General features: G+C 36.7%; 7 non-coding genes across 7 annotated transcripts; 5 read left to right on the top strand and 2 right to left on the bottom strand.

Moving 5' to 3' along the window:
* The first annotated feature begins 216 nt into the window (after positions 1–216).
* TRNAG-GCC (transfer RNA glycine (anticodon GCC)) lies at positions 217–287 on the top strand. Its single transcript has one exon. It is a non-coding gene; the product is annotated as a tRNA-Gly (tRNA).
* Positions 288–706: 419 nt separating this feature from the next.
* TRNAG-GCC (transfer RNA glycine (anticodon GCC)) lies at positions 707–777 on the top strand. Its single transcript has one exon. It is a non-coding gene; the product is annotated as a tRNA-Gly (tRNA).
* An 11,682-nt stretch (positions 778–12,459) lies between these two features.
* TRNAG-GCC (transfer RNA glycine (anticodon GCC)) lies at positions 12,460–12,530 on the top strand. The gene has a single exon. It is a non-coding gene; the product is annotated as a tRNA-Gly (tRNA).
* A 3,998-nt stretch (positions 12,531–16,528) lies between these two features.
* Positions 16,529–16,599, top strand: TRNAG-GCC (transfer RNA glycine (anticodon GCC)). The gene has a single exon. It is a non-coding gene; the product is annotated as a tRNA-Gly (tRNA).
* A 507-nt stretch (positions 16,600–17,106) lies between these two features.
* Positions 17,107–17,177, bottom strand: TRNAG-GCC (transfer RNA glycine (anticodon GCC)). The gene has a single exon. It is a non-coding gene; the product is annotated as a tRNA-Gly (tRNA).
* A 2,464-nt stretch (positions 17,178–19,641) lies between these two features.
* TRNAG-GCC (transfer RNA glycine (anticodon GCC)) lies at positions 19,642–19,712 on the top strand. The gene has a single exon. It is a non-coding gene; the product is annotated as a tRNA-Gly (tRNA).
* Positions 19,713–22,173: 2,461 nt separating this feature from the next.
* TRNAG-GCC (transfer RNA glycine (anticodon GCC)) lies at positions 22,174–22,244 on the bottom strand. The gene has a single exon. It is a non-coding gene; the product is annotated as a tRNA-Gly (tRNA).
* Between the last annotated feature and the right edge of the window lie 988 nt (positions 22,245–23,232).

Here is a 23,232-nt window from a genome sequence, read left to right as displayed (position 1 = left end):
GTTTTGAACCGTATTCTTTGAAGGAGACGATTATATTCAAATCAATCTGCATTGACATATCAATAACATTTTTTTGTCCAAATGCACAGATTGCCACCTTTGATAATAGACGACTCATATGTAAGTAAGACTTTCTAAAATTGATGAGTTGAATCTATTGCATAAATGTGGCGTTGTAAAATCATGTTTATATAATTTTATAGTACAAAACTATGAGCATCGGTGGTTCAGTGGTAGAATGCTCGCCTGCCACGCGGGCGGCCCGGGTTCGATTCCCGGCCGATGCAATTTTTTGGAACACATTTTTTAGGTATTTTTTTTTAAGTTTTAATCAGAGAAATTTTATCGAACAGCACTTATTGTTATTTACTGTTCTCCAGGGTTGAACAAATTTACAGAGATGATATAAAGTGGTTACCAGATTGTGGTAGGATGTATTGTATGCTCACATTAGTCATCCTACCCATTTTTGTCGCGTAGCTAAGCCTACGATTGAGACTTGGACCTCATGTTTCATGATGAGTTCTGGTAATTGCATAGCACCATGTGGTCTTGAGGCCGTTCATACATCAATAAAATAATATTTTAATAAAAGCTCCGATGGATATATATCCAGTTCAGAATATATTATTGTGTAATTCAATTATATTTGATGATTGAGTAATTTTGTTACATGAACATTTTACTATTCATTTTAAGAGTATATGCATCGGTGGTTCAGTGGTAGAATGCTCGCCTGCCACGCGGGCGGCCCGGGTTCGATTCCCGGCCGATGCAACATCGTTTTTTTTTGTTTTGGTTTGTTTTTTAATATACTGAAAGTAAAAAGTGAAGTAGGGAAGTCACGACAGAGTATCTCAGCAGGAAGATGGTCAAATAAAGCTGTTGCGAGAACCTACTGGAGAAGAATAACTTGCTCGGTATCTTGAGTCAGAGAAGATCCCTCACAAGAGGCAGGTTTCATTACAATTCCAAATATGACAATGTTTTTAAAATATTTTTTTTTATTGCCTTTGCAGGCAGACGAGCGTACGGCCCACCTGATGGTAAGTGGTCACCGTCGCTCATGGACGTCAGCAATGCCAGGGGCAGAGCCAAGCCGCTGCCTACCATAAAGTACTCTCCGCAAGCCTCGTTTGAAGAAGGATATATAATATAATGTATTTCGTATTTTTATATACAAAGTAAAATCATTTTAAATGTATATACACAACAAAACATTTACATTTCAATTTTTCTTTGTAATAAATACTGTTTTATTTATGTGATTCCGATTAGCATAGGCCTTACATTCCGATATGCAGATTTAGAACTTGGCATGGATGTACGAATTATGTGATCATGAGTTTCGTGACAATACCTCATTCTTAATTGAGATCCTGCCGCTAAATTAGAATCCGGAAGAAGTAATAGAAGTAGTAGGTATGTAGATCTCGACTGCCTATCTCAACTCTTTGAAATGTTGATTACCAGCCCTAGATTTAAATTATATATATGAATTAGAATAAAAGCCTCTACTTTAAAATTATCCGCTAGTATTTTTAAGAAGTCGTCGTGGCCTAAAGGATAAGACATCCGGTGCATTCGTGTGTAGCGATGCACCGGTGTTCGAATCCCGCAGGCGGGTACCAATTTTTCTAATGAAATACGTACTCAATTCACGATTGACTTCCACGGTGAAGGAATAACATCGTGTAATAAAAATCAAACCCGCAGAATTATAATTTGCGTAATCACTGGTGGTAGGACCTCTTGGGAGTCCGCACGGGTAGGTACCACCACCCCGCCTATTTACGCCGTGAAGCAGTAATGCGTTTCGGTTCGAAGGGTGGAGTAGCCGTTGTAACTATACTGAGACCTTAGAACTTATATCTCAAGGTGGGTGGCGCATTTACGTTGTAGATGTCTATGGGCTTCAGTAACCACTTAACATCAGGTGGGCTGTGAGCTCGTCCACCCATCTAAGCAATAAAAAAAAAAGCTTAATTATAAAAACTAGTGGTCCAGCAATAGTCGAAATTCGACTATAATTAATTGAAATTATAAGTCTGAACATTATTATGGTTCTATTATCAAAGACTGTTTATTATACTTCTATAATCACAGATTTCGCCAAGACTACACTTTAGACAAATATTAACAAAGACAAACAATATTTAATCTATTCTCAATTTTACCATAAACTTTATGCAATAAGAAAACTTTGACAATAAACAAATAGTATGCATACGTGTGTGTTTCACATATATATCATAGTGTTTATGTTTTCTTTATTGATTTAATGTATCCTTTATATATTGTTTTAAAAAAATATTAGTATTGTGCACTCCTTCTCTATATTCTTTATAAGTGTGGGAAATTTTATACCCCTCCGTCCGCGCAATTTTCGTAAAAAGGGATACAAAGTTTTTGCTTCACGTATTAATATTATAAAAATATATTAGCATTCTGTACTCCTTCTCTATATTCTCTATAAGTGTGAGAAATTTCATACTCCTTCGTCCGCGCAATTTTCGTAAAAAGGGATACAAAGTTTTTGCTTCACGTATTAATATTATAAAAATATATTAGCATTCTGTACTCCTTCTCTATATTCTCTATAAGTGTGAGAAATTTCATACTCCTTCGTCCGCGCAATTTTCGTAAAAAGAGATACAAAGTTTTTGCTTTACGTATTAATGTAATAATATAGATTAGTATAATTTGTGAAAAACCGTGAAAGGGTAAAATTATCATTAGCGCGATTCAGGTATTTTCAGATCCTCTATTCTGAAATAGCAGTCGATATTCTATACATAGTTGGCCTTTAAAAATATTTAGTGTTTTACTTATACCTATTTGTCCTTTAAACGTCATTATTGTCTTAAATTGCTTTACAAATCCCGAGCTTACTTCTTATCATACACAAAGTTTAACTCGATCGACTTTGAACTAAGCTTTGTACTGAACATGTTCAGATTCCAAAGCAAATCATTTTCTTTAGGAATACAATTTGCGAAACGTTGACTGCAAGTTGAATTCCATTGAACTCCAGTGAAATCCTCGCAGACTTTAGATCGACATCGGGGTCATATAGCAAATTCTTTGTACTTTGAACGTAATGAAAATTAAAAATACTTTCCTTATCAATATATTACTACGTGAAGCAAAAACTTTGTATCCCTTTTTACGAAAATTGCGCGGACGGAGGAGTATGAAATTTTCCACATTTATAGAAAATATAGAGAAGAAGTGCACAATGCTAATATTTTTTTTAAATAATGCATAAAAGATACATTAAATCAATAAAGAAAACGTTACACACACTACTATGTATTTGACGCACACACGCATGTATACTATTTATTTATTGTCAAACTTTTGTTTTTGACGTCTGTGGTCAAATTGAGAATAGATTATATATTGTTTGTCTTTATTAATATTTTTCTATAGTGTAGTCTTGGCAAAATTTGTGATTATAGAAGTATAATAGTCTTTTAAAATAGAATCTTAATAGTGTACAAACTTATAATTTCAATTAATTATAGTCGAATTTCGACTACCGGACGACCACTAGTAGTTAGTAAATGTGAATGCCGGTCAATTTTGGATTTGACTAAAGTCAAATTCTTTTTAATACTAATCTTTATGAGGGTCTTTTTCGAATTACCAACGACTACATAAAGCGCACAGCCCATGCAACATTAATACCGCTTTTTCCACCCCCCCGTGGAAGATAAAAATATGCGCAAACACCAATTACTGGTGGTAGGACCTCTTGTGAGTCCGCGCGGGTGGGTACCACCGCTCTGCATATTTCTGCCGTGAAGCAGTAATGCGCTTCGGTTTGAAGGGTGGGGCAGCCGTTGTAACTATACCGAGACCTTAGAACTTATATCCCAAGGTGGGTGGCGCATTTACGTTTGTGGATGTCTATGGGCTCCAGTAACCACTTAACACCAGGTGGGCTGTGTGAGCTCGTCCACCCATCTAAGAAATAAAAAAAAAACAATATAAACTGGTATAAAAAGTTTTAACGCCATATTTATAGGACATTTGCTTAGATATTATGCCAAAATATTAATTATTAAATAAGTATTATGTATTTTTAAAATATAATCAAAAAAATTATATTCAAAATTCATTGTTACTACGAATACACATTGTATTAAAAAGAACTAATGCAACTTTACTGGGAATAGAATGGAAACGAAATCGAAGCCTTTCAAGAGAACGGGAGTAAACTATCCAAAGCATACGTGACTGACTTTCACAGCTGTACTATCTAGGTACTTAGATTCAAGCGCTTAAATACGAACACGTCAGATGGTTGTAAATGGTGTTTTTGTCTGATCACATCGGATTGAATTACAGAACTTCATGTGGTATGAAAAACGAAGGCGCGTGATTCTCTTTTTAGGCTTCCTTTGATGCTGAGATCTCGTGCTAAACCTTCCACAGTGAAGCCGGGAAGTCTTTCTGACAACCAACAACCTCTTCATAAAAAAGTCGGCATGATTCCTAATCCGAAAACGTAAGAAATCTCTAGCGAGGAAGTATACAGGATGTTGTATTTTATTTACGTTGCTTTGTATGATTAAAAAAAAGATGTGTGGTATCGTGGGACACCGGATAGGAACCAAGTTCCTTATTAAAAAAATATTAATTTTAAGTTTTATTCGAGGTATAAAGAAAATAATTATTCGGGTATACATTTTTTATTATGATTTTTTTATTGACAATGATTTATAAAAAGTATATAATAAAAATATGTTATTTTTTGTACGTTATTACAAAATTAAGTCGTACACTGCGTAGATTACTAATTTGTACGTTATTACAAAGTTAGGTCGTGCACTGTGTGCAGTACTAATAAAAATCTTACGTTACGGACGTTTTTTCTCGGTTAGGGTACCCCTCCGCATCGTCCCTTAAGGAATTTCGTTCCAAGAACACTCCTTACTGTTTAATTACATACAGAATCAATTATGTATGCTTCGTGAAAAACGAAGCCGCGTGATTCTCTTTTTAGGCTTCCTTTGATGCTGAGATCTCGTGCTCAAACATCCACAGTGAAGCTGGAAGTCTTTCTGACAACCAACAACCTCTCCAAAAAATGTCGGCGTGATTCCTAATACGAAAACATAAGAAATCTCTAGCGAGAAATTATACAGCATGTTGTATTTTATTTAAGTTACTTTGTATGATTAAAAAAAAACACTCCTTACTATTTAATTACATGCAGAAACTAATGAATTGTTGTTGTAAAATATACAGCCTCGCGGGGACGATTTGTCAGCGAATCCCGGTTCAAGTAATATTAATTTACTGGAGTTGTTTAATTTAGCCAATGAATAATATTTTCCGTCCAAATTTGAATATGCGAAATAGTCTGGTGTTTCCGTTTCAAGGGCTATATAAACTAATCTAGATTTGAGCTTTAGTTTCAGCCTTAGATACGTCTTTACCACGGCAATAACTCTTACATTAGACGCTTTCAGCTCTAACACTAGGAGCCCGGGTTAGCGTACCGGGACCCAGGTAACCGTATTCGTCGAACTCAGCAAAGGGTTCGGCGTGCAAACCAAATCCATACACCAGTCCGCTGAGTTTCACGCCGGATCTTCTCAGCAGGTCGATTCCGATACGGCAGTAGGTGCATTCGCGAAGCAGCTGCCCTTGAGCTGTTAGGTATCCTTCGGAGGCATTCGACCAGCTGTTAGGAAATCCCACCCCTCTTGGTTGAGTCCGTGCTCGCCCACCTGTCCTGGTGAAACTGGAACATTTTTAACTTCGAATTACAGTTCTATGGTAGAGGACGAGGTCATAGTCTACCTGGCACTGACTGGTTACATAATCCCTTTAACATTAAAAGCAAATGTCTCCACCTGGTGGTAGGGCCTCTTGTGAGTTCACACGGGTAGGTACCACCACCCTACCTATTTCTGCCGTGAAGTAGTAATGCGTTTCGGTTTGAAGGGTGGGGTAGTCGTTGTAATTATACTGAGACCTTAGAACTTATATCTCAAGGCGGGTGGCGCATTTACGTTGTATTATAGATGTCTATGGACTCCAGTAACCACTTAACAACCAGTTTGGCTGTGAGCTCGTCCACCCATTTAAGCAATAAAAAAAATCATCAAGAAAATGAAGTGACAAAATCTAAGTTTGTACAATTTCGTAATATTTCTAAATTTTTTTTATTGCCCTTGTAGGCAGACGAGCATACGGCCCACCTGATGGTGAGTGGTTACCGTCGCCCATGGACTTCAGCAATGCCAGGGGCAGAGCCAAGCCGCTGCCTACTAATTATTCTGGAACCGAACTCAAAATCATATCAAAGTTTAAATCAAGCGAGTTATAAATTAATAACGGTTTTACAAACGGTTCACGTTTTGCGCGATCGGGACGGTATAAACGAACATCTATAAAAAACTTCCAACGAACGAGATGCGGCAGCCGTAAACGTGTAAAGTTTAGCAAAGGTAACTCTAGCTTCAACTTTGAATACTGCACTAAAACTTCGGATGCAGCTATAAAGTTTTTCTCGCCAGAAACATTACCGGCAACAAAATTATTTTCAGTTTGTTTTAATATACATTATTTTTATTACGGTTTCCCATTGAAGTTTTGTTTTATTGCTTAGTAGACGAGCTCACAGCCCGCCTGGTGTTAAGTGGTTACCGGAGCCCATAGACATTTGCAACGTAAGTGCGCCACCCACCTTGAGATATAAGTTCTAAGGTCTCAGTATAGTTACAACGGCTGCCCCACCCTTAAAGCCGAAACGCATTACTGCTTCACGGCAGAAATAGGCGGGGTGGTGGTACCTACCCGTGCGGACTCACATGAGATCCTACCACCAGTAATTAGAAATGCGCCTTTCGAGTGTTTTAACGAAATAACTAAAAAGTATGTGTACTGTCAAATTTGGGAACCATTTGCATGATAATGTTAAACTGAGAGAAGTACAGACAGCGACTCTCAAATGCCAGCGTTTTTTCCGTTCAACTCTGTACAGAGACATGCTGAGACCACGAAAGATAGGATAAGATTTATCATTACAACAGCACACCACATCGTCTTCTCGCATTAAAACTGTATAATCTCAAAACTTACTAAATTTTACAGGAGAGTGTTTTAAAGGTTTAACATATGTAATTTTTAATATTAATCATCTTTGCTACATTTATTTTTTTGTTTTTACAGTTACAGTACATTATCTGTTTTTTAAAGTAAGATAAAATTATCTATTAATTTTGTAAATAATAGTCAAAATATAGGTAAACTAAAAAAAAAAAACTACAACTAACCTACTGTTAGGTATTTATAAGTACATAATACAAGTTCACATAAATATCACATAAATTATAATAAAGTCTGCTGTCGTGTAGGCTTAGTTGCTACGCATATCCGATGATGTTAATCGTATTCTATTAAATCTCGATAAAGATGTTTAAAACTAATCTAATTACTTCTGGAAATAGATAATAGTATCTCAGATATAATTAACTGAATTTATTTTAACTTAATAATAATTTTAAATAATTGTTCAATTGACTCGGTTGACTTCACTCGTCTAGTGACGTCGGTCGCACCACCACTCCGTTGTGGTGGGGCGATCAGACAATATATATTCAAGCACACCGAGGTAGCATTTATTCTCGACAGAGAGTTGAAAGTGTAAGCACGATCACTGTAAATTACTCTGTAAGTGCAAAGTGGAAATAAATACAAGCTGTTTGTGTAAAGTGACGCATTATTGAATTCCTGCTGACCTAAGCCCTTTACCCTTACTACTACTTTGCCCTCTTTCGACAGTATTTATGAGAAAAATACTGGTGATACCAAATGATTCCGCATATTAACTCAATTTCGAATATTTTTGGAAATTGTACACTTTTAATGCGAAAAGACGACATGTGTATTTCTTCTCAGTGTGTGTGGCATTTTGAGATCCCAATGCGCATAAATGGCAAGAGATTATTTCGCCTAAGTACCATCAATTTGTGGCAAGAATACTCCTTTGTACTTATACCTAGTCAGGTCATAAATTCTGTCACATGTTTAATGTAAAATAATTGAAACAAGTTTATTCATTATGTAACCATTCATATACCAAAATGAACTTAACAAAACATAGATTCTTATGACACTAAAGTTTATTCAAAATGAAATCTGTGATTTTGAATACAGGCCTTCAATCTGCGCGGCCAGTCGTCTATCGCAGCACGAACGAGGTCCATGTCAATATCGGCGGCTGCCTTAATCAAGGATGTCTTGAGTGACTCCAAATTGGGATGAGGCTTTGTGCACGCCTTTTCCTCCAAGTGTTGCCATATCTTGTAATCTAACGGATTCAAATCTGGACTGGAGGAGGGCCAGTCTTCGTGCCGGATGAAGTCGATTTCACGCGCCGCCAGCCAGTCTTGTGTGCTCTTCGCTCTATGAGCTGGCGCCGAATCTTGTTGGAATACCCAGTGCCTGTTATTGAACATAGTATGAGAAACAGGTTCCACAAGGTTCGTCAGGACTGTATTTTGATACACAGCTGCATTGGTTTTTACACCTTTCTCACAAAAATGTACCTCTGTTAAGCCCCAATAAGAAACTCCCAACCATAGCATGAGCGAGGATGGAAAATGACCTCGTTGGACACGCGGAATACGGTTGCTCGCTTCTTCACTACTGTGTGCGTACACCTTATCATTTTGTTTGTTGTAGCGCTCTTCTATGGTAAGAATTTTTTCAACCGAAAAAAGAATTTCCCGATATTTTTTTCCCGCGTACCGCTTCAACAAAGCGCGGCGTCCCTTTAGTCTCAGGTCCATTAGACGAGCATTCAAACGATGTCCTGTTTTTCTTCGATATGCCCGAAGCCCTAAGTCTTCATTTAACACCCTTTTCACCGTGGTTCTGCTTAACCCCATCTGAAGGGCCAACAGTTTCTGCTTACGTTTGGGATTTCTTTGAATTCGCGCCTTCACAGGTTTTATCACCGCTGGATTCCTAACAGACCGAGGCGACCATTTCTTGACCTGTCATCTACACTAGAGTCTTCATTGTATCATTTGATGGTACGATAAACGAATCTTTTGGTTACATTCAAATCTTTCAGTATGTTAAAAATTTGAATTGGCGCGTAACGGCAACGATGCAACGCAATAACTGCAACACGGTCTTCTTTAAGCGTCCACTCCATATTTAAAAATGAGTAAAATTCTAAAAGTATACATTTTTATTTTCATGAACAATTCGAAATTCGAATTCAAAAAACTTTTTTGTGGCCAGCATTTTAAAAGAAAAGTTTTTACTGTGTGACAATACTTATGACCTGACTAGTTATAGTACGTTCTCATCAAAAGGAGGCTATTGTGGAGGGTTCATTGCGTGTCTTTCTGGTTGGGCTTAGTACGATCAGAAAAGCTTCATATTAAACATGAATAGAGATTAGGAATTAGAACCACCTGGTGCTCAGTAGTTGCAGCGGTATAGATAACGTGATGACGTCATCCATCTGGAGACAGAAATAGTCTGGGTAGCGGAAACCATTCCTCTCACAGAATACCTTTATTTGATTTCCATTAGATGTTTCTCCATCATAGTGGAAGTCATTTGCGAGCATTGTTGAAAATTTGAAAGTACATACTTGCTGATGAGCATCGGTAACCACTCATAATCAGGTGGCACGTGTGCCTACTTCTAAGACAAGAATATGAAAATCTATGTGATAAGTAATAAGACTTCGTTTAGAAAAACATAAAATGACATTAGGTTACGTAATTTTTTTACTCGATCTTTTTCATTTTGTAAATAATGATGTGATAAAACATTACAAGAGGTCCCGCTGTAGTCGAAATTCGACTATAATTAATTGGTATTGTAAGTTTCTACACTATTATGATTGTATTTTATACTTCTATAATCACAAACTTCGCCAAGGCTACACTATAACAAAATATTAATAAAGACAAACAATATTTAATCTATTCTCAATTTGACAACAGACGTCAAGAACAAAATTTGACAATAAATAGTATGCATGCGTGTATGCGTCAAATACATGGTATGTAGTGTGTGTAATGTTTTCTTTATTGATTTAATGTATCTTTTATGCATTATTAAAAAAAAATATTACCATTGTGCACTTCTTCTCTATAATCTCTATAAGTGTGGAAAATTTCATACTCCTCCGTCCGCGCAATTTTCGTAAAAAGGGATACAACGTTTTTGCTTCACGTATTAATAAAACATTATGTTTATATACCTACAGCTACGAATAAATAGACTTATTATTATTTATTTGTAGAACTACAGTTATTAAATTTATCTTAAATAAAAAAAATCTCTGAAAATTTTTATTACTACAAATTAATAGTTATACCGGTTCTGAAATAATATGTGAAAGAATTGAGAGCCTGAAATTTCGTGTTCTACTCGTGGCTAAGGACGTATCGCGCTAACGAAAACGAACTAATCCCACCCCTCCTGGCTGAGCCTTTGCTCGCCCACCTGTCCTGGTGAAACTGGAAAGGCCACCAGTAATCTTTCAATCATAAAAGAACGATCCCGAATTACGAAAAAACAAAGTAACACGTATTATTTGTTGTATTCCAAATAGTAACTATACTTTGATTCCCTGTAACAGATATATCCTCAAATGTGTTTAGAACCGCCCAAGGTTAGAGCCTGTTGGCTATAAAAGTAGAATGGACGATGACAAAAATATTTGCCTTTTCTTACTCTTTTATTCAACAGCTTTCCACATTCTTCTGCTTTCCTCTATCTCTACGTTCACACAGATCTATTACTCTTCTAGTATCTCTATCGTTCCCTCGTAACATGGGCGTACCGCATTTGGTCCTCATTTGTTTTTCTTCTTTGTTGTTTCGGAAACTTGTTTTTGACTTCTTCTTTTTTATTTAATAACAGAATAAAAGAGAAAATGTAGTTAGACGAATCTAGATCTTGAGATGTCAGTTATTATGATTGATTTTCCATTATTGAACGATGAAACGGATAATAAACAAATAGTTTCGGCATTCAATTTGATCAAGGTATAATAAGAGAATCATAATGCTGAGTCATGTCAACGCGTCATAAATAAATCCATTTGAAAAGTAGCTTAAGGTGTCTTATAAATTACCAAGTAATTAGATGAAAGCCGGAATTAATCAGAATAATTTCATCGAGGACTATTTCGTTTCGGGCCCATTAAGAGAATTAACATTTTGACGGGCGACGGATACCTTGAGACAAAAGAAGTTGGAATTGCGCCGCCTCAAGACGGCCACCGTTGATGAGTTCCTCGGAAAATATTAATTACCACAATAACAACTAAAGTACTTTGAATTTTTTTTCTAGGCTAATTTTCTTCTTAAGGATGTAGTCTCATTTTCTTGTTTTTAAATAAGCTGTTACGCAAAAACACCGCTTCGTTTTACGTAGGCACTTGTTGACTTAAGATGGGCGGGCGATATCATGGCCCGCGTGGTGCTAAGTGGTTACCGTTGCCCATAGACATCTACAACGTAAATGCAGCCTTGGGACATGAGCTCTAAGGTCTCCGTTACAGTACGAAGTCTTTTTTTTTCTGGGCGGGGGCGCGCGGTGTATGTGGGACTTGACGATCTGCATGGTGTTGGGAGCAGACCGCAGGCCCAAGGAATTTTAGGGCCCACCCACTAAACGACTCCCCTGCACTCTTACACCCGATGTCCGATCTTCGTCCGGGGTCAAAACCCGGTCAGAGTAGGGGGGCTCCCACGGTCAACACTACAACCAGACACGCGGCGCCACCCCGAGGACGCTCGACCGACGTTTCGTCGAGGCGATAGTCGACGACCAACGACGTCGGTCTCGGCGGTACGGGCGATGCCGCTGGTGTTCCGGGAAACTCCGCTGTGCCAGAACCAGCCTGCTGGGTCAGAACGCGTTACACCGCCGACTGGGTTGCTCTTCCACAGTATGTTCGGCGACGACAGCGACGACGAAAATGCAGACCGCATCGTAGTCCGCAGCCGCCGACGCGCCGTCCCGTTCTCGTGGTGCCTGCGTGCTAGAGTGACGATAGCGTGCGGCGCAGTCTCAACCCCCTTAGGTCGCCCCGTGACCATCACCGGGAGGAGACTGCCTCCTCATAGGGGTCGGAGCTGGACAAACGCCCTCCTACGGCCCCGGCTCGGCAACGGCGGCACGGCGCCGAGAGGGAAGAAGAGCTCTCCCTCTCCCGTTCCGCCGCCTCCTTCTGCGAGATGGTGGACTCGCAGAAGTCGAGCATCGCCTGCCGTACAGTACCAAGTCTGCGCCAACCTTAAAATCGAAACGCATACTGTTTCACTACACGTGCGACGCGTACAAAATTTTGTGTGTGTGTGTGAAGCTACATACGTGACTTTATAAATAGCGTTAATGAGGAGAATCTTACGTAATTATTATTAAAATTGTTCTGTTATTGTATGTTTAAAGCATTAATGACAAGCATCGGTGGTTCAGTGGTAGAATGCTCGCCTGCCACGCGGGCGGCCCGGGTTCGATTCCCGGCCGATGCAGATCTCTTTTGCTTTATAATCTCCTCGAAGTGCCACCACCGATCTTATTAGAGGCTGAGAACTCCATTTTGTTGTTTTGTTTTGCTTTGGCTACGATTATAAAATATATTAAGTCTAATATTTAGTATGATACTGGGCCCGGATTTTGGAATCACTCTACAGTTGTATTAAGGGGCAGTATTACGATAGTAGTAAAAAGCACATTCTTACCATAATTAGAGTCCGAGACCATTCTCTTTGTGAGTGTGAATTAGATGAGGGTCCATTGCAGCACATTTTCTTCGACGGCCCCAATATCGTGTCCCCTCTTTATGATATCCTTTCAAAAGACATCCCCAGGCCTATTAATATTAATATTCTATCAACTTTAGTATATTCTAAACATGTAAATTTTTTATGTAAATTTTTAACTGCGTTAATAATATCTTTCTTTAAAGTAGTCAGTCTAACATATTTGTTTGTGCTGTTCTTAAAATCACAGATTCGCGTATAGAAAAACTGATCAAATTTATTTGTATTTAGTTTTTTTTTCTCTCTATGCACCTGTCACTTTTGTGCATACATTGACATTGGCAAAATCAATGTCAAAGGCACCGGGGCCGAATTTCTTAATAAAAAAAAAAAAGCATATTCGAAAATTTATAGTTTGCTAAATTTTTGTGTTTCCGGCGACATGGTAGTATGAAACTTTAATGATACTCTGTAGTGGCTTACTATGGTAAAAAATAATCAAGTGACTCGTAGGCACGCGAAGGGCGCAATTCGCTACCCTAATCTATACTAGGAGCTCACGAAATACGAACTCATAAAAACTACAAGTAGGTATCTATATACTTAGTCTGGCCATAAATACTGTTACAAATAAAAATAAACAAAATATTACATTTGAATTTGGAATCTGTCATTTTTATATGATTGCTCATTGAGTTTTCTCATTTTGGCACCAATACATTGTACAATATTTTGCGATATTAAAATGGAGTGGGGTGATAAAGAGAACCGAATCGCTGTGATTGCATTACACAAAGTAGGTATGGACCCAAATGCAATTTTTAAAACTCTCCATACGCTTGGTATTAGTAAAATGTTTGTGTACCGGGCTATTAATAGGTGCAATGAGACCTCCTCTGTTTGTGACAGAAAAAGATCTGGCCGTCCACGTAGTGTTCGTACGAAAAAGGTAGTAAAAGCAGTAAGGGAAAGAATTCGAAGAAATCCGGTCCGAAAGCAAAAGATTTTATCTCGGGAGATGAAGATAGCACCTAGAACCATGTCGCGTATTTTAAAAGATGACTTAGGACTTGCAGCCTATAAGAGACGTACTGGTCATTTCTTAACTGATAATTTAAAATAGAATAGGGTGGTAAAATCGAAACAACTACTGAAGCGGTACGCAAAGGGAGGTCATAGAAAATTTTTGATTACGGATGAGAAAATTTTTACAAGTGAGCAACATTTTAACAAACAAAATGACCGTATTTATGCTCAAAGCTCTAAGGAAAGCTTCCCAATTAGTCGACAGAGTGCAACGTGGGCACTATCCGACTTCAATGATGGTTTGGTGGGGTATTAGCTATAAAGGAGTGACTGAGCCATACTTTTGTGAAAAAGGTATCAAAACATCGGCACAAGTGTATCAAGATACCATTCTTGAGAAGGTAGTGAAGCCCCTTAACAACACCATGTTCAATAATCAAGAATGGTCCTTCCAGCAAGACTCAGCGCCAGGTTATAAAGCTCGGTCTACGCAGTCTTGGTTGGAAACGAACGTTTCGGACTTCACCAGAGCTGAAGACTGGCCGTCGTCTAGTCCCGATCTTAATCCGCTGGATTATGATTTATGGTCAGTTTTAGAGAGTAGGGCTTGCTCTAAACGCCATGATAATTTGAAGTCCCTAAAACAATCCGTACGATTGGCAATGAAAATTTTTCCCATGGAAAGAGTGCGTGCTTCTATTGATAACTGGCCTCAACGTTTAAAGGACTGTATCGGAGGCTAGTATTGCAGTCAATGGAGACCACTTCGAATTAGCTTTTTATACTTTAAATTGTTTTATATTTATGTATTAAACTAACACACTGTAAAAGTAATAAATGTTATTTGCAATAGAATTTTTTTATTTTAACAGTACTTATGTCCAGACTAAGTATAATTTACCCTCTTTTTTATTGCTTAGATGCGTGGACGAGCTCACGGCCAACCTGGTGTTAGGTGGTTACCGGAACCCATAGACATCTAAAACGTAAATGCCACCACCCACTTTGAGATAAGAGTTCTAAGGTCTCAGTATAGTTACAACGGCTGCCCCGCCCTTCAAGCCGAAACGCATTACTGCTTCACGGTAGAAATACGCAAGGTAGTGGAACCTACCCGCGCGGACTCACAAGAGGTCCTACCACCAGTAATATATACCTCTATAAGTACCTCTATAACACGGTACACCTACAACACAATGACGAGATTTTTGTTTAAAATTATTTAGAAAATTACATTATGCACTATGAACGCACAATATAAATGGGAATATTCGAAATTTTACTGCTTATTTTTATGTTAAAGAAAATAAATGCGGCCATACTTGAGATGTTTCATTCATTTCAGAGAAAACGTGTGGCACTCGGGAACTGCCGCGGTAAAGCTATTGCATAGCATTTTTTATCAACTTATGCATTTTTTTTATTTTTTTTATTGCTTAGATGGGTGTACGAGCTCACAGCCCACCTGGTGTTAAGTGGTTACTGGAGCCCATAGACATCTACAACGTAGACGCGCCACCCACCTTGAGATACAAGTTCTAAAGTCTCAGTATAGTTACAACGGCTGCCCCACCCTTCAAACCGAAACGCATTACTGCTTCACGGCAGAAATAGGCAGGATGGTGGTACCTACCCGTGCGGACTCACAAGTGGTCCTACCACCAGTAATTAGACAATGATAAAAATACTCTCCATTTTGTACTGACTTCTAGTCTCATATAACGCGGTTTCGCACAACACGGAACGTTGTAGGAACGTATCTACCGCGTTATAGGAAGGCTACCTGTATAATACAAATGGTCAATTACAAAACAGTACAGTATATTCTTTACCTTTTATTTTCAACCCTTTTATTTTTGTGCTCACTAGCCACTTACAAGATTTAGTAAAAATAAATAAACATTCGAAAGCTTTTTCTCAACCTTACAAAATGTAAGAAAATGAGATGCATTTTTTTTTTTGCTTAGCTCTGGTCGATCTTACAGCCCACTTGGTGTTAAGTGGCTACTGGAGCCCATAGACATCTACAACTTAAATGCGCCACCCACCTAGAGCAAGTTTCAATTGTATTGTGGGAATGAGTTGCTCGCTCCAGGCATTTCAATATTGTAGTAATTGTTACGTTATATTACTCATTGTAAAAAATTCATATTTTAAAAAAAAATCTAATATTAAAAAATAAATAAATAATAATTTCATATGTAAAAAAAAAAGACATGCCCGCTGAGTTTCTTGCCAATTCTTCTCAGGACGGAGGCTAGTTCTTGTGAATTGGCGGTAGTTTTTTTGACGTTCAACAAGTATGTACTTTCATTTATGTTGAATAAAAATTTTTGATTTGATTTGATATGATTTATTATACGATGACTATCCTAGTCTTTAAATCGGAAAGCATTACTCCTTTGCAGTAGAAAAAGACATTAAGTCTTCCCAAGAGCACTAGAATATTAGAATAGGACTAGCGCCTTTAACTGTTCCCGGTTGTACTCACTAACAAGGCGATTGTGTCTATAACTAAAAGTTTCTATTCAGTTAGTTTTTACAATCTCTTGGATGTACCTAACTGAAGTATTGACGGTGATTTAAACATTTATTTAAAAAATAGGCTGGCAGAAGCTGGATGACAGAAGCCGAGGATCGTGCTTAATGGCGAGCAATTGGAGAGGCCTCTGTCCAGCAGTGGATTGACTGATAGGCTGATGATGATGATATAAAATAGTAAATTGATCATGATGTATGTAGCATCGGTGGTTCAGTGGTAGAATGCTCGCCTGCCACGCGGGCGGCCCGGGTTCGATTCCCGGCCGATGCAGTCTTTTTGATATGTTTAAATTAAAACACATGCTACCAAGCTTAATTGTAAATTTTGTGGTTAAGATACGTTTTTAAGGAACATTTCCTTTTCGTAATCGACAACTCAAGGCGGCATGGCGTTATAAGAGAAATAATCTAATTTACATTTAAAACGATATTAAATAGTCATAGATTTTTTGACGCGTATAAGTCTGGTTTTGAAGTCATATCCTCCTTGTCTTGTCTGTTGACATAATATATTTTATTTCGCCGTTTGGAAATAGCCATAGACGATAGGGAGCTGCTCAATAATTCTCGCTGATGTCCACGGCCACTGTTAACCACTCAAGCTCAGATAAAAACCTCAGAAATAGTGAATTTCAATATAAAATAATAAATAACACCTGACAAAGATAAAATTCAATAATATATTACGTATTTCTAACCCAACTTTGTAAATAAAATTAGCTTTACGGTTTCCATGTACTGAGAAGGTTTTTTTTTTAAATTAATATAAAAAAAACATTGCATCGGCCGGGAATCGAACCCGGGCCGCCCGCGTGGCAGGCGAGCATTCTACCACTGAACCACCGATGCTACACAAAAATATACAAAATACAGTAAAAGTAACGGATTTCCAATATCGGCGTTTGCGCAAGTAAATTGCCTTGTAGCTTGAGAAGCAATTATTTTCCCTGAAGCACTTATTTACTGACTTTTAGTGGCATTGTTCAGATGAGCTCATAGTCCATTTGATATTAAACGGTTTTCGGAACCCATAAATAATACGAGAATGAAAAGAAATCGACCTAACAATGGAAAATAAGGATTCTTTAATTTTAAATATGTAAGACATCCAGGAAATATCAGCGCTGGTGTATCTCTTAACTATGGAGAGCTTATTGATGATTTTTAAGACGAGAACATAAAAAAATATCAAACTTAAACTTGAAAATGTGGCGAATTTGCACACAGGAAAAATTGAGACATCGACAAGGAGTTTGCAAACTCCTCCATTTATTATAAGAAACTAGCTGTTAAGCTACCCGCGGCTCCTCTGTGTTGTCAAGGAAAAGTCTTAATTTCCTTTTCTAAAGATAATAAAACATCGTTTTCCTTGGGAAATCAATGTTTTTTGGGGATAACCGGCAGCCTATATGACTCTTCTGACCAAAATCTAACACTTAAACAAAAACATGTCAACAAGTTGCTTAGCTTAGACGTGAAAAAAAGATAAACAAACACACTTTCACATTAAAATATTAGTATGGCATATCCTCTGTTTTATTATAATAAAAGAAATGTACCCAATAGTAGTTTAATTAATGACTTTCGATATATGAAGTCTTCATGCCCAATGAAATTAAATGTACTAGTGGTCCCGCAGTAGTCGAAATTTGACTATATTTAATAGAAATTATAAGTATAAACATTATTATGGTTCTATTGTCAAAAACTATAATAATTCGATAATATAATCACAGTTTTCGCGTATAACTGCACTATAGATAAATAATATTAAATAAAAACAATATTAATCTATTCTCAATTCGACCACAGACTTTAAACAATAACAAAATTTTCACAATTGACAGTAAGCTAATAGCAGTAAACAAAGAGTACATTTTTATGTATGTGTTGTGTCAAACACATGGTAGTGTGTTTAATCTTTTTTTTATTTAGTGTATATCTATTACATAATTAAAAAAAAATATTAGCATTCTGCACTCCTCCTCTATCTATATTCTCTATAAATGTGGGAAATTTCATACTCCTCCGTCCGCGCAATTTTCGTAAAAAGGGGTACAAAGTTTTTGGTTTACTTATTAATATATAGATAAAAGAAATCTACCTATTAGGAATGTTTAATTAATGACTTTCGAATTATGAAGTCTTCACGCCCAATGAAATTAAATGTATAAAGTTCTCAATTGCCACGTTAGGGGCCAGTGTCATTTATATCTATCTGTAATCCTATTTAATTCAGGATACTTTTTTGTCAAACCCTGACCTTCGTAGGATCACCATATAAATTTATGGGCTTAATAAAACCATCGTTAATTTTCTTGTCTTGCGAGATAATCTAATGTTTTTGTGTTTTTTATTTTTATTTTAAGTGTAATTAATTTTATTGGCCCCAGCAACGTTAAGATTTGGGAATTTTTTATAAGAACGTGAAATTTCCTGATAGAATTGGCTTTAATAATAAAAATGAAAATTGGTATTCTGAAACATTTATATTATTGTATATCATAGATGTGACAATAAGCTGTATGAATGATAAATTGAGACATTGCTTGATGATTTCCTATATTTACTGATTTAATTAATTTAATTATCAAATACAATTGATTACCGAAGATTTTCTGAGAAAAACTATCACAAGCAAATTGGAAGGATTTATTAAAATTATCACAGTAATTTGCTTGAGGCACTTATACGGCATTTCGTGCCAATGCGCCAAAACTGTATTGTGGTCAATTCACAGTTCTTCAGCTACGTCGTAACTACTGACATGCCGATCTTGCTCCACTTTTTTAAAAATGGCATCCATTTTATCCGTAATAGGGCGACCAGAGCGAAGTGTATCTTTGACATCAAAATTTCCAGATTGAAAACGCTTAAACCAAATTTGTGCTACTCTTACAGACACTGCACTAGGTCTATAAACATCGCAAATTTTTTTCGCGGCCTCCGTTGCATTGTTACCTTTTTTGTAGTAAAATTTTAAAATGTATCGAATTTCTTCATTAGAATCACTCATCTTGACAGTACGAAAAATAAATAAAAATCACACATTTTTGTAATTCGAATTTGGAATTATCTTCTTTAAAATTTAAACTTTCAATGATACCAGCCAGATACAAATAGTATCTATAGCCAAAGAGATTTTATTACCAGTTCATACATACGATAATGCGAAAAGACTTTTCCCCAACCTATTATTTATGTGTGGGTGTAGAGCTATACAAGTGTTTTCTAAATAGTGTTGATGAACAGAATCTTGCGCAATTATTATTGAAATTGTTCTGTTATTCTGTGTTTAAATAAATAATGACAAGCATCGGTGGTTCAGTGGTAGAATGCTCGCCTGCCACGCGGGCGGCCCGGGTTCGATTCCCGGCCGATGCATTCTTTTTGATTTCGAATTTGAACTCTCAATACAATTCTTGCTGCTTCTCGGATGGGTTTAGAAACTGTATTAAATTATAATGTTTTTCTTTTGCATTTTCAAAAATAATTTAAATACCATAAAATTTATCCAGTGATATCTGCATCATATCATCGCAGATATGCTTTTTGAATGTAAGAAGTGCACACGTGACTTTCTAAATAATATTGTCGAGTCCAATCTCTTGCGCAAACGTGTTAGAAATAAAATCATTTTTGATACATTGTTTGCGATAACGACACTAAGCATCGGTGGTTCAGTGGTAGAATGCTCGCCTGCCACGCGGGCGGCCCGGGTTCGATACCCGGCCGATGCAGTTTTGTTATTTTTTCTTGTTTTCCTCTTTACATTTTTTTCTAATCTTAACCTTATATCTATTTTTATTCTCAACTTTAGCGCTCGCTAAAACTCAGTAACGGCTGTACCTTATGAATATTTACATACGTGTACAGTATAAACTTCAGACATTACCAAACCCAACCTCTAAAACTTATCTCAGTCAATCTTCACTAACGATCTCCAGCGGCCCATATCTTCCCTTTGAGTGCAGCCTCTTACGTTCAGTTCTCTACACGCCGTTGTTTCTGAGGAAGCAATTTATTTTACACTCATACCTACTACTGGTACAAAGCTGCGACAAACAGAATAGTCAGATACAGAATTGAATCGGAGTTTTGCTTTTGTTGCAAACGGGTAAATCTCGGCCGAGAGATGTGAAAAGAAAACTGCGTGGATAAGAATTTGTTCGTGTTAGTATATATGTTAGCGATGCGTTAAATATAAACTTCGAGCTGTGATTGGTATATTGTGTGTATGTTTGTTTGTATGGTGAATTCGTTTTGTTAAAAGAAGTTAGCAAATCTTAGCTTAGTTTTAAATTAAAAATATTTGTAAGAGGGAGTGCGCGGGGTTCAACGAGAGGTGAGGGGGCCTCGGACCGGTGACCTGAGGCGAACGAAGTCAGTGCTGTGACTGTGACCAAAGCAACGAACGCCGCGCGCTTCCTAACCACTAAAGCTTTTGTCATCCGATGCCATATAGGAAATAAATATTTTTCTCACTAAAACCTCTGTTAGTGTATTCCACGAACCTGCGAACCAACATAAATTACAATATACGTTTACAATGTACCGTATTTTATTATTATAAACATCTACTAGATCTTATATACTACCTGCTTTACAGAAGACTTATACTGGCGGCAGGTCTTGTGAGCCCGCACGGTAGGTACCACCACCCTACCTAGTTCTATTTCCTACTTAGTTATACTGCGAAAACTGAAAATTCATGTCTTAAGGGAGGGGCCTTGACGTTGCTGATGACGATGGACTCCGGTAACTGTTATACCAGGCGGGTAAGAAGCTCGTCAGTAAAGGGTGATCAATCTTCATACCGGAAGGTTTTTACTGTTTCGCAGCAGAGCTTTGCATGGTTGTAGTATCCAGGATAATACTTTATGGGTGTTGCCTAGTGCCGAAATGACGTATCAGTGCCTCAAGCAAATGCCTGTGATAATTTTAATAAATCCTTCCAATTTGCTTGTGATAGTTTAGGAAATTTCACGTTCGTATAAAAAAATCCCTGATAGAAAAGCCAAAATTAAAATTGATATTTTGAAACATTTATATTATTGTAGGTATATCATAGATGTCACAATAAGCTGCATGAATTATAAATTAAGACATTGCCTGATGTTTTCCTATATTTACTGATTTAATTAATTTAATTATCAAATACAATTGATTACCGAAGATTTTCTAAGAAAAACTATTATAAGCAAATTGGAAGGATGATTGGAAGGAGGATGTTATTTGATGTGATGTTCCACTACTTATATGGTAATTTGAATAAGTCGCTCATCAGACGACACCTTCATATGAGTCGTCTATTATCAAAGGTGGCCATCTGTGCATTTGAACAAAAAAATGTTATTGATATGTCAATACAGATTGATTTGAATATAATCGTCTCCTTCAAAGAATACGGTTCAAAACCTGCATTAAATAAAGGTTAATACTTAACCTGTTATTTATTTAAGATGTCGTTCAGAAGAGTTTTGTGACTGCCGATGGAATACAAAGTCAATAATTCGTTTTTCTGATTTACCAATAATTGTCCAAAAGTCACATTGCCGGCTTTGATAATAGTCGACTCATATATACGTATGTGGTATAGATATTATGTCATATTATTTTCAAAAACATAGAAGAGGACATATTCTTGCAGCTTGAGATTTGTTACAAAAAAATTGGACCCCCACTGAGATATATCTAAATAGTAGATCTCACTGGATAAATTTTATGGTATTTAAATTATTTTTTAAAATGCAAAAGAAAAACATTATAATTTAATACAGCTTCTAAACCCATCCAAGAAGCAGCAAGAATTGTATCGAGAGTTCAAATTCGAAATCAAAAAGAATGCATCGGCCGGGAATCGAACCCGGGCCGCCCGCGTGGCAGGCGAGCATTCTACCACTGAACCACCGATGCTTGTTATTACTGCTTTAAACACAGAATAACACAACAATTTTAATCATAATTGCGTAAGATTCTGCTCATCAACACTATTTAGAAAGTCACGTATGTAGCTCTACACACACATAAGTATTTCACTTTTCTTATAAGTGTGATATGGTAACATGAACAAGATGACGTAATCAACAATTCCTCTGATTACTTCATATGGAACATACATCATAAAGCTAAAGAAGAAATCAAATTTTCGTACACTCAGAGATACGAAATATGATTTGTTTAACGACCGTCTGGTGTAGTGGTAAGTGACATGGTCACTACACAAGGGGAACGCGGGTTCGAATCCCGCCAAGGGAAGATATTTGTATGATAAATATAAATGTCTTTTCCAGGGTTATTATGGATGTATATTAAAATATTAAATATATGTATGTGTATAATAAAGATCTTACATTTATTTCCGTTATCTGGTACCTGTAACACAAGTTCTTTACGAACTTATCATGGGACCAGTTAACGTGGTGTGATTGTTAGTAAATATTTATTTATTTGTTGGATGAGCATTAATGATACCTCGAATAGCCCTCAGCTGTATGTATATATGGGCGCAAACTCCACTATTGGCAATAATTAACATAATAATGTATAGTTTAGTTAATTCTACGTTATTATTTATTTATTATTAGCAAGATGAAGCTGTTATTCTACCACATTGAATATTTAGCAGACACTATTTTGATGTGAAAATGTTCAGAATACGTTTAATGTTTATATTATTGTTTAAAAACACAAATCACTGTATAAATAATTAAATATTAATAAAGCGTCAATATTAATAATAGTCTATATTATAATTAACAGTAATAATTGAATTAAATATTGTAATTGTTATGCAAATGATGTTGTTGGCGCCATCTATTATTAGGCTGGATAATAATAATGTTAGTTTATATTAGTTAAAAGTAATTTATGTAAAATAAATTAATGTCAGAGTCATGTAAAA

The sequence above is a fragment of the Bombyx mandarina genome, chromosome 06, assembly GCF_030267445.1.
Source record: "Bombyx mandarina strain Sakado chromosome 06, ASM3026744v2".
Lineage (NCBI taxonomy): Eukaryota > Metazoa > Arthropoda > Insecta > Lepidoptera > Bombycidae > Bombyx > Bombyx mandarina.
The sequence above is the reverse complement of the archived record's forward strand: the minus strand, read 5'-3'. Positions and strand labels throughout refer to the sequence as shown.